Source organism: Equus przewalskii, chromosome 4 (genome assembly GCF_037783145.1).
Source record: "Equus przewalskii isolate Varuska chromosome 4, EquPr2, whole genome shotgun sequence".
NCBI classification, from domain to species: domain Eukaryota; kingdom Metazoa; phylum Chordata; class Mammalia; order Perissodactyla; family Equidae; genus Equus; species Equus przewalskii.
This window is the reverse complement of record NC_091834.1, coordinates 90,785,515-90,796,480: the sequence shown is the minus strand read 5'-3', so window position 1 is coordinate 90,796,480 and position 10,966 is coordinate 90,785,515.

The following is a 10,966-nucleotide window of genomic DNA, read 5'->3' as shown; positions in this document are numbered from 1 at the left end:
ACAAGCCTTGTTCTGGGAAGTAATCTGACAGATAGGTTTAGCAAATTTCTTAGTCACACCATGAGAGTACACAATCATGGCAGCTTCTTCTACATCCAACCATATAAACAATATGCCTCCTTCAAGTCACTTGGATGGCTGGATTATATATATATTATACTCCTACTGGCCATCTGTGGATTTTAGGCTGTCTCCCCACAGTTGAATGAGAAACCTAAAAGTAGGAACTAAACAGGGAGTAGTGCCCCTGGACACCCTGTGCTCCTGGGACACTGAGAGTCACTGAACTGGCCTCAAAAAGAAAGCAGAAAGAATAATTCTTAGGCTGTTAAAGCATTTCATTTTAAACTAGAGATTTGAATATTGGATGGTATCCTCATGGACAGATTCCAGAGTCTATTTATATACGTATTCAGTCGTTCAGCATGCATTCATGTTCATGAATCAATCATACATTCTTGTAGTTAATTATTTATTTAAAAATATATTTATCACTTACTCTCATGCAGTCACCATACCTAAGATATAAGAATGAATGCAAGAGACAAAACTCTTGGCTTCATGGAGCTGGCAGTCTAGGAGATAAGACAAATTCCGATGGGATCAGTTCTGTGCAGGAGAACCCCCAGGTCCTAGGGGAACATGAACTGAGGGTTCAGTCAAGCCTGTATTGTACCAGCCACTCTTTAGCCAGCAATGTTGTAGACTTGGAAGTATGAGATGAGAATAGGAATATGAAAGAAATGACATTTTGCATTTCCTTTTTCTTGGAGTCTTGGAACTGTTCTCAAAATGCATTTGAAACCAAGACTTTAAGATGAGACTTAGAAACACTACTAAAATGAGAGCTAAAACTCATTTATCCTATATCTCAAGGACAGAACTAGAAACAATGGGCAAAATTTGCAGTGGGTTTTGAATAAACATAAAGATGAAGTATAAATATTGTCAAACAGTAGAGGGGGCACGCTTATGGAGTTGAAAACTTTCAGCCACTGGCAGTATTTAAACAGAATATACGAGACCACCTGGAAGGACATTGTGATAAACAAGTGTATCTGAGGGACCTGGAATTTGATTCTGTGAATTTTTAAATTTTTCTTTTAAAATGACGTTGAATGGCAGGGTTTTATTTTAAAAATTTATGAAACTCTTGACGTTTAATCTTGAAAACATCACTTTGTGCAAGGCTTTAAAATTTGGGGGAGAGTGACCTTTAGATTTAAAAATTTTTAAACCAACTAGGCATGAACTTAAGAGCTAGTGAAGAAAAACATACTAAGAGGTATAACTTCCTGCAAAATACTCCTGGAAGCATTAAGGGTTTTGATGAATATTCTTAGGCATTCTTAAGCAAAGTCCTATTAGAAATCTGTTTTACTGTCTGTCCAGTATAAAAAAGTGCTGTGATCTGATATTCTTAGAATTAAATGTAATCTAATATAACCACAGAAGAAAATTCTGCCTGAGAGATATTTGGGATCCAAGTAAATGTATGTGAAAGCAATCATGGAAAATGCCTTGGCTTCTGCTCCTGGCATGATAATTACAATGGAGGGCTTGCCCATGGAAATAAGAAAGTGATGACTCTGGTTTTTCCCCATTTTCCAATGTTTCAATATTTTGAGCCAAATGGCATCTTAAATGGGAGTCTTTAACTGTGGGAACAGCTGAAACTCTCTTGTTTCTCAATCTTTTAGTGAAACACGTATAGCTTTCAACCGAAAATAGCTTAAACAACTCAAATCTATACTGTTTATTAATAACAATTTCGGTAATTTTTAAAATGTTAGTGCTTTAGCATTTTTGACACTTTTGAGCTTCATTACAAACCCATGAGGTGGATAATGCAGATAATGCATTTTACGTAGATAGATGGAATCTCTGCGCAGTGAATTCAACTTGCGCAGATTCGTATAGTAAGTGGTAGAACCGCCTCCAGAGCTTAGATATTAGCAGACAAACGTGTATACAATAGATGTTTTCTAAGTAAATAATTTTTCACCGTTGCTTCAATGCTGTTTTACATCAATCATTCCAATTTCCATAATTTAGAAGGCGCCTCCTTGAAAAAATATTTACCTAAGATCCCATACCAAGAGTTGGTTAGAACTGAGGCAGAAAATGGAGTTAAAAATGGAGAGTTTTTCCTATCAGACAGATTTCAACAGCATTATCAGCTTGGACATATTTCAAGGGCAAAAAAGGTCAAATGTTTTGGAACCGAGGTGGATTTCACAAGAAGAAATGAACACCAAGGATGACTTCTTGGCTTCTCTACTTTATGATTCTCAGCATTTAAGAATGTTAGTACTATTTTCTCTTCTTGGAAGTCACTATTGGAATGATATTATTTCAGAATGCTGCACCAAAGTGTTGAAAATGGTCTTGCCATTCAAGACTCCATTGCTTTACGTTTATGGCTGGGTATGCACAGCTAAGTCCATACATAGTCACGTACATAGAGACCCAGTACAGCTATGGGAAGTCATGCTGCGCTGGAAGTGGAAAGAACCAACGGGCCTGAGCTGTTCTTCAATTCTGAATCTCATATTTTACAAGGCATCTCGATGAGCAGGTTCGTGAATATGTAGAAGAGGGATGTTTGATCTGGAAAGAAGACAAAATTGGATTAGGAATAGGACTGTTTGGAGGAAACAGGTTAAGTAGGACTGTTATATTCAAGTTCTGTAGGGCAGACAATTGGCAGAATAAAATAGAGACAGAAGCAATCAGGAACAGAAATAAAAAGGAGGTAGGCTTGTTACTTATATAAGGATTTTTTTTTTCTTAAACATTACATCCAGAGAAAATGGATTGGACTTTCTAAAAAGACAGAGTGAACTTATTGCAGCTAGTGTTTCTTCTAGTATTTAAGTGAAAACTGAACAGCTCAATCAGGGACCATGTAAAAGCAGGTCCTTACTTGTGAGGGGAGGGAGCTTAGACTAAAAGACTTCTGTGCTATTCTCCAGGTTTAGCTTTCTACGACTTTAGAGCAGAACTCAATTAGGGCCCTTTTCCCAGCCTCCCCCGTCCCCCAGGTTCCTGCCACGTAGATGACAATGAAAGCATTTTTGTAAAAACACCAGTCATTGAAAATATAACCCAGATCATTTAGAAGCAGGTATTTCATGACCCTAAAATAAAATTTGCTTTCCTTTTACATGCACATACACTTTACCCAATGGCTAGCCAATTCCCAAATCTCCTGAATAAGATATATGTTTCTACTAAGTCAGAACAGTCACAAGTTCAGGAATTAAAGTGAAAACAAAGGATCTAGTGTTCATTTTCATATTTTCTACCCATTTGTTGTTGGAGGTGTGCAGATCTCTATATTTTATGGTAAAGCACGGAGGCAATTTCTATAACTTACTGTCTTTAAATAAGACAACCTCACATCACTGGACTAATGTGTCTATGATGTTTCCGTTTGTGGACTACAGTTTTAATAGCCAATCTTCCCTTACTTCCATAATAATGGGCCTGAGTTCCTAGATTTCAAATTGGCTAGGCCGGGGCGGTGGGGGGGGGGGGGGGGGGGGAGTCACTCTTAAGACGGTAGTAAGAAATGGGCCCATATCTGGAGTCTAGCTCAGAGAACTGCTCCCACTCCACTTCCTTCCCCACCCTACTCCTTGCCCCCGGCTTGGGAAGGAAAGAGAAAAGCAGTATTATGGGGAAAGGTGAAAAGATTCTCAAGAGTAATACAGTAATAAGGCTCTGGTCTTAACACAAATAGCCATGGCAACCCACAAATAAATAATATATACCCTCAGCAAACTTTGATCCGCGTGAAAAGCAAATTTAGAAGATATAGATGAAGATTAAACTTGTTCAGAATGGCTTCAAGGAGTATCATTATGAAATTTTCAATGTATGCCGTTTAGAAGAATTAGATTATGTGTGGAATTTAGCGAAAAACAGGTCTCTGCTAATAGAAAGAAGAACTTTCTAATAGAGTTTTCTAAAGTACTGGGTTGTTTTTTTGGTTTTTGGTTTTTTTGGCGAGGAAGATTGTAGCTGAGCTAACATCTGTGCCAATCTTCCTCTAATTTATGTGGGATGCTGCCACAGCATGGCTTGATGAGCAGTGTATAGATCTGTGCCTGGGATCCGAACCTGCAAACCCTGGGCAGCCAAAGTGGAGTGCGCGAATTTAACCACTACATCACCAGGCCAGCCCCTGGGTTGTTTTTCGAAGGAGTTTCTCCAAGTACGCATAGGAGGTTAGACCTGTCCTCAGACTTGTGGTGGTCTATGATAAAATTTGAGAAAAATAAGGACAATTTAGGGGATTTTTCACAAATCTAAATATAGTCAATCTTTACAAATTCAAAGACTATGACTTTCTTACTTTGGGATTTACATATAACATTTCTTCTTAAAAATTATAGAGATAGGAGGTGTTTACAAATTGTCTTTATTTATAAAAATAAACAAGGACAGCCCTAAGTTGGTTTACACTATTTTTTGTTTTAAATTTATAGGTAATTCTCTCAAATATGTTGGTGAGATTTATCACTTTTAAAATACCTTCTAGCTTTGATATTTACTGCAGCTTGTACAATGAATCCAAATGTTTCCTGAACTTTTGGGTTTTATTAACAATAAATTTTTTTGCTTGCTGCCCCCCATGACCCCATTGGTTGGACTGAGGCTCAGACCACGTGAACAATTTCCAGTGCAACTAGAACTAGATTGATGCTTGCTAACATCGGGATTGAGAGCTGGGAAGTGTGGGTTCTTGCCATCCTGGGGAATGAGATTTGGAACCTTAATAGACAAAATATTCTAGCACAATAGAATATTTTGCAAAACACATCTTTAGAAAGTTAGGGTTCAAATTAGTCTCAGTAAAGGTTAGCTAGGCTGTTTTTGTTTTTTTTTTAAATTACCAATGGTTAAATGGGCAACTGTGAATCTGAATATTATATGGACCATAGCTGATTGAAAGTGAGGAAAACCATTCCTGTAAAGAAGTAAGGAGTAGAGGACAGTCTCAGTTCCGTAAGAATGAATATGTTCCGTTTAATCTGATTTCTGAGTGGGAAAAGGCTCCTGGGCACCCAGAGTACCCTTGGCTGTGGGTAGCGCACTCTCAAAGGCCACATCTGCTCGGAGAGTTGCAGTCACATTATAAAGGGCTCTTTCATGATTTCTGATTCTGCCCTATCACATCCCAGAGCCATGCTTTTGCAAAGCAGCCAGCTGGCAGGTGGAATCCAAAAAACACCAAAAAATGTAGCAGCTGTGGCAGTAGGATGATGACGTTTTATTTCCAGGTAAAGTGGGATCCAGATAATATGAAATGGAGGGAGGGGGGTGGGAAGGGGGGGAAGGGAAGAATGGAGTTTTTTGTAACAAAGTCATAAAGTATTTTTCCCTAATTTTCTTGCATTTCCTATTTATATAAAGTATCTTGATCACTGTGTTGCTCTACAGAGATTTTCAATAGAATTAATTTGGGAGATTGAACTAATCTCTGAAAAAGAAATTGACTAGTTACAGTAACTTTTTGGACACTTTTTCTGTATTGTGAATTGTGTGGAAATGTACAGAATAAAAATTAAGAAATATAATTAGTTTCTTTTCTTCTGTTACTGGCTGCTAGTTGTAGTTGGTATGAATACTGTCCTTAACAGTGGTTAAATTAGATTTTCAAAATTAGGAGGTTAGCAGAGCTGGTTGTTTAGGAAAGGCAGAAACTAAAAGGGATCCCTGAGAAGGCGGAAATTTTTTTGAAAAAAGACTTCTGCTTTCAAGATGGACTAACAGAGGCAAGATTTACTCTCTCACCTGAATAAAAAACATTTATATAAAAAACAATGATTGTCAAGACATTGGACCTCAGGCAAAAAAAGACAGTAATCCTTGAGAGATGGAAATCAACCAAGATAAGCTCTATGATTGCTCCATTTTATAGACTTCAGAGAGTTTTCAGGCAGTGACTCAGGGAGGGGAAATTGAGGTACACTCTGGCAGATTTCCAGAGTTGTGGAGACAGCTGAGAGTTTGGGAGACGAAGGCAACCAGAGCTTATGGAGCAGAGTATCAGAGAGGAAACAGCTGCACAGAGAAATGACCCCCCACACAGCTCTGCAGAGATGCCCCCTTAAGTATTCAATAAAATCCTTATTAGTGTTTGCACATGAGGAAACTGAGACTGGAGAAAGAATCATCCAAAATGATGAGAAAGACCAATCATCAGCCCTCACAAGGCTGGGAAGAATGCCTGTTGCCACTAACCACACTGCACCCATACCGTCTACTCTACCCACAGCTTTTATTTATTAATGAAGCTTTACAGCCTCCTATGTTTTCCCACTCCGCTCCCACCTCCTCCCCATCTCTGGTCATGGAGGCAATCACTAGGATGTTTTTGTGTGGATCTTAGCACATCCCTATCTTTTCTCCATTCTTCCACTTCTCAACTTAACTGTATGCCCTGTCACAGAGGTAAACTTTTACATTCTATTTTGTAGCAATGTTAAAAGTTCTATGTGTTGTCAATTTTTTTAATTCTGAGACTCGAAAGCCGAGAACATGGAGTTTCATTAGCGTGGCATGTTAATGTGTACTGCAGAGGCAAATACTATGCTACAATTACATTTTTTTTCTGAACCTTTCAAAGCTATGACCCCAATCCCAATGAAAGACAATGTTCCTGTCATCTGGCTCAAATAACTTCTATTTTTTTTTTACATTTTTTTGGATTGCTCTTCTTCATATGTGGAATCTTTGATATAGTGTTTATGAACTTCTTTCTCATGGTGTTGGTTATTTTTCTTTGTTCTTGTTGAAAGATAAAACACACATGCACATACACACACATAGTTTTTCTCAATATGTCGCTAGTATCATCTAGCTCCCTAATCACTCTTGGAATCCATTCTGTTACTTCTCCTGAAGGCATTCTGCTCAGAGTCCGTGGGCTTTCTGTTTTAATTTTGATGAATTGTTTCCTAGGCATGCTATACAATTATCACCTTAAGATTTTCTTCTTTGGACTTCCGTATTTGTCTTATCACTTCTTGACTCTCACATATTTCTTAGTTTCTTGATTAGCTGGAGTATAGTCACAAATTACTTCTTAAAAGTAGACACTAGCAGAATAAATTCTCTGAGTTCTTGCCTGTCTGAAAATGTCTGTTTTGTTCTTTACCTAGAGTTTGTTCGTCTTTGGGATTCTGGTTCCAACATCATTTTTCATTAGCAATCCAGAGAATCTTAATGAGGAATAAGAAGGCCTGTGTGCTTTGTGAAAAGCAGCAGTTAATTCACAAATAGATTAAAATCATAGAGTCATATGTTTGGGGAGCAAAATGATTCTAGAAATCATGTTGAACAAGTTAATTTTACAGAGGAGAAAACTATGGTTCAAAGAGATGAAAACATTGCCCAAGATCACATAGCTAACCAGTGACAGGGAGATTTCACCAAAGCTCAGGGGCTCCTCATCTGCAACTAGTTTGGCAATGCCAAGTGCAAATGCTTAGGTGCCTCCTGAAGGCACTGTGAGGATGAAACAAAGAGATATTTGTGGTAGAAGAGAATACACTGGAGTCTAGCCCCAGCTCTGTTCTGGAGGAGCTGGGTATATTTCTTGCTTTCCTTGGGCCCAAGTTTCCTCACCTGTAAAACCAGATTGTACAATTAATGGTCTCAGGGCTTCTTTCTTCTCTCATGTGTGGGGACTCTCTGAAGGGGATCTTTTAATAGAAGACTTATAAAGATGGGAAAAACTCTAAAAGACCTCTGTTCAAGGCCCTCCCTTTGGAAAACTCTGCTAAAACCATCCCCAAAGTATATCGTTTGAGCAATATTTGCCATAGCATTCATAACTGGTGGGCGTTTTGGAGGATTCAACCCTTGAGATTTGGAGTATGTGCTTATTTTCAGAGATGGGTACAGTGAGCCTCAGGGTGCTAGTTCTCCAACTCTACAGGCCATCTCTTCAAAGGCGGAGAGATAATTAGCTCAGTTTCATACAGATGGAGAGGACCAGAACTTACACAGAGAACAGATGCTTAATAACTATTATATGTTACAACTACATGGAGGAGATGGTAATGATAATGAGGAAGGAGGTTTTCCTTCACTGATCAATCTAATTAGGTCGTGGGGCTTCTTTTCTGCTTACATTTTCTGAATCAGTGTGGATAGCCCTGGGTTTGGTACCTACATTACTGATTAAAAACTGGGTGAACTTGGTCACATTACATGCTTTCTCTTTTTGAGCCTCAGTTTCCTCACCAGAAATATAGAAAATGACACCACCAACCAAACAGAGTTGTGGACATTAAATAAGATACTGGCTGAAAAAATACTTAGAACTATGCCCAGTACTTAGTAGGTGCTCAATAAATTGTAGCTATGAAAGTATGCTGGGGTTGATTACATTGATGAAATGCTTATCATGTTTCTAGCACTGTTCTCTGCAGTGTGGGGCACTGGACCAGCAAAGGAGAGGTACGTGTACGTTCTTACCTTGGATGGCTTAGTCAGTTTACTTCATCCTATTTGCTTTGACGTTAAAGTCCTAACCTAAGGTTTGCCTCAATCCTTTTTACTTTCTCTGGCTTGTACAAATGTCTTAAAACTTTCACAGTGATACATAAGCTACAATTCTGAAAACTCAGATTGAGAGAAAACATGGAATAAATATACCCAAAAGTTGAAATGAAATGGAAAAACAATTCATCAGCTTGTCTTAAGTCTAGTTTCAGATTACGTAAGTCTCTGGGCATCACTGATTTGAGAAGAAACCACTGTACGGTACTTTCAGAAATGCACGAACACACAACCGGTATTAACAGTTTAGTTTTAGTCTTTGGATAGTTTTCCTGTTTTAAATTTGTCTATTTAAAACCATCTTCATTCTTCTGAGAATCACCACATTTCCAAACTCAGACGATATGGAGCCAAATATTTGAAGATTGTTTCATAATGTTGAAACCTCTGACAATATTTAAGTTGTAGTAATATTCTATATGTACTCCAGATATCCCAGAAGGTTCATTTTCTGTGTCCAGTCCTGTGCTTGAAGCCTCACTTTAAATTTCTTCCAACCATAACTTTTAAACTCAGCTCTGAAATTATGTTTGGCCTGGCTCCTCTGAATTTAGCTCAGTTTTTTTTTTTTTTTGTACTTCCACAGAAAGGAAAATGCTTCTTCAGCCCAAACCTAAGGTTTGCATGAGGACTATGATATATTCACATGAATTAGGGCCTTTTCATTGTCACCAATGATGGGTATGAAATGCAGGCATACGAGCTGTTTTCAATTATCTGTATAGAAAAATCAATGGCAGCAGTTTGTACTGGCTCAGTGAGCTGCTGGCTCATTGCAAGAAGAGGTTACAGCTGCTCTGTCTGCCAATGACAGACTCGTTCCTTTGACAGAGGCAATCCGGAGCAGGATTCTCGACTCCATGAGCAGTAGCCTCTGGGACAAAGCACATACTTAATCACCAAATGTGAAATGGCCATTTAGGCTATGAAGAGAAGGGTGCTACTGAAGGAATGGAATTTTCTAGCTCTAACCCAAACCCAACTCATATTTTCCATTCTATATATCTTGTTTACAAAGAAGTAGGGAGTAAAGGTTGGATGAGGAACAAATACTAAATATCATCCATGTGGTCCATAGCAGAATAACATGCTAGTCACTTGACTTCATAGGTCCACTAAAGAAAACTGAATCTCTCAGAGATCTTTTATTATTTCTATTATAATTTTTATTTTCAAAGAACAAAACATAGGCTGTAGGAGACTGGCTCAGAAGTTGGTCTAGTAAACTCACTGGTATAAGTTATTTGAACCAGAAATGCCATGTTGGTGTCTCTGGTTGACCGTTATTTTATGGCCTCAGTGAACCCTGTCTCCTGATATTAATTTCCTGTATAGTCCCTCCCACATTGACTTTGGGTTTGTCCTTTTTGCTGATGGAACATTAGGTGGTGTGACCCAAGTGGCGGTTTGATAGACACTTCCATATTGGGGCTTGTCCTTTTGGTATGCTCCATCTTGAAACCCAGCACCATTATGACAAATCCCAAGTTAGCTACGTGGAGAGGCACACAGAGAGATAAAGACATCTAGCAAGCCCCCATCAGTTTCAGCCATCCCAGCTGAGGCATCCATTAGATGTATGATTGAAGAAAACATCTGGGACATTCTGGTTCCAGCATGTGGCAGAGTAGAACTGCCTTGACAAACTTTTTCCAAGGTCTAGAATCATGTGCAAATAAATGTCACTAAATTTTGGTGGTTTACAACACGACCATAGGTAATTGAATCAGAGTGTCACTATCTGGAAAGAGACAGCCCATTTCGCTTGGCTATTTGAGACCCATTCCCTTATGTCAGGAGGAACAGGGAGAGGGAATTGTACATATTTTTTCTTTTTAGCCCAACCAATATTTGAATTTGTGTCATTGTAGTGGCCCAAACTACACTATAGAATCATAGAATTATGGAGTTATAGAGACCTCACGAGACATTTATTTGTATTTTCAAACTCTCCATTTTGAAAATTAAAAAAAAATTGAGGTCCAGAAAAATTAAGCCAGGAATAGAATTCAAGTCTTTTGATTCTTCCAGAATCTGTACTGTGTTGACTCCAGTGATCTCCAACACCATCATGGAGGTGGACCACTGTTAACAACATCAGGACATAGTAAATGCCAGGTCAATGTGAATTAATTTGCTTTCATTATTTTACTTTTTCTGCCAATGTTAATCTAAAGCTGCCAGTTCCATGGCTATATCCATATCAGAGGACATAGTAACTGCTGATGATCAAGTCTTTGAAAGGAAAAGGGTGAGAGAAAGGACTGAGAATCTATCAGCAGGAAAATGGCTTCTAGCCACTTTCTCTCTTCATCAAAGAAGCAGCTGTGTCAGCCTTTGCTCCCTAATACAGAATGTTTTAGCTTCAATAAGCCCTGATTTGAGAACT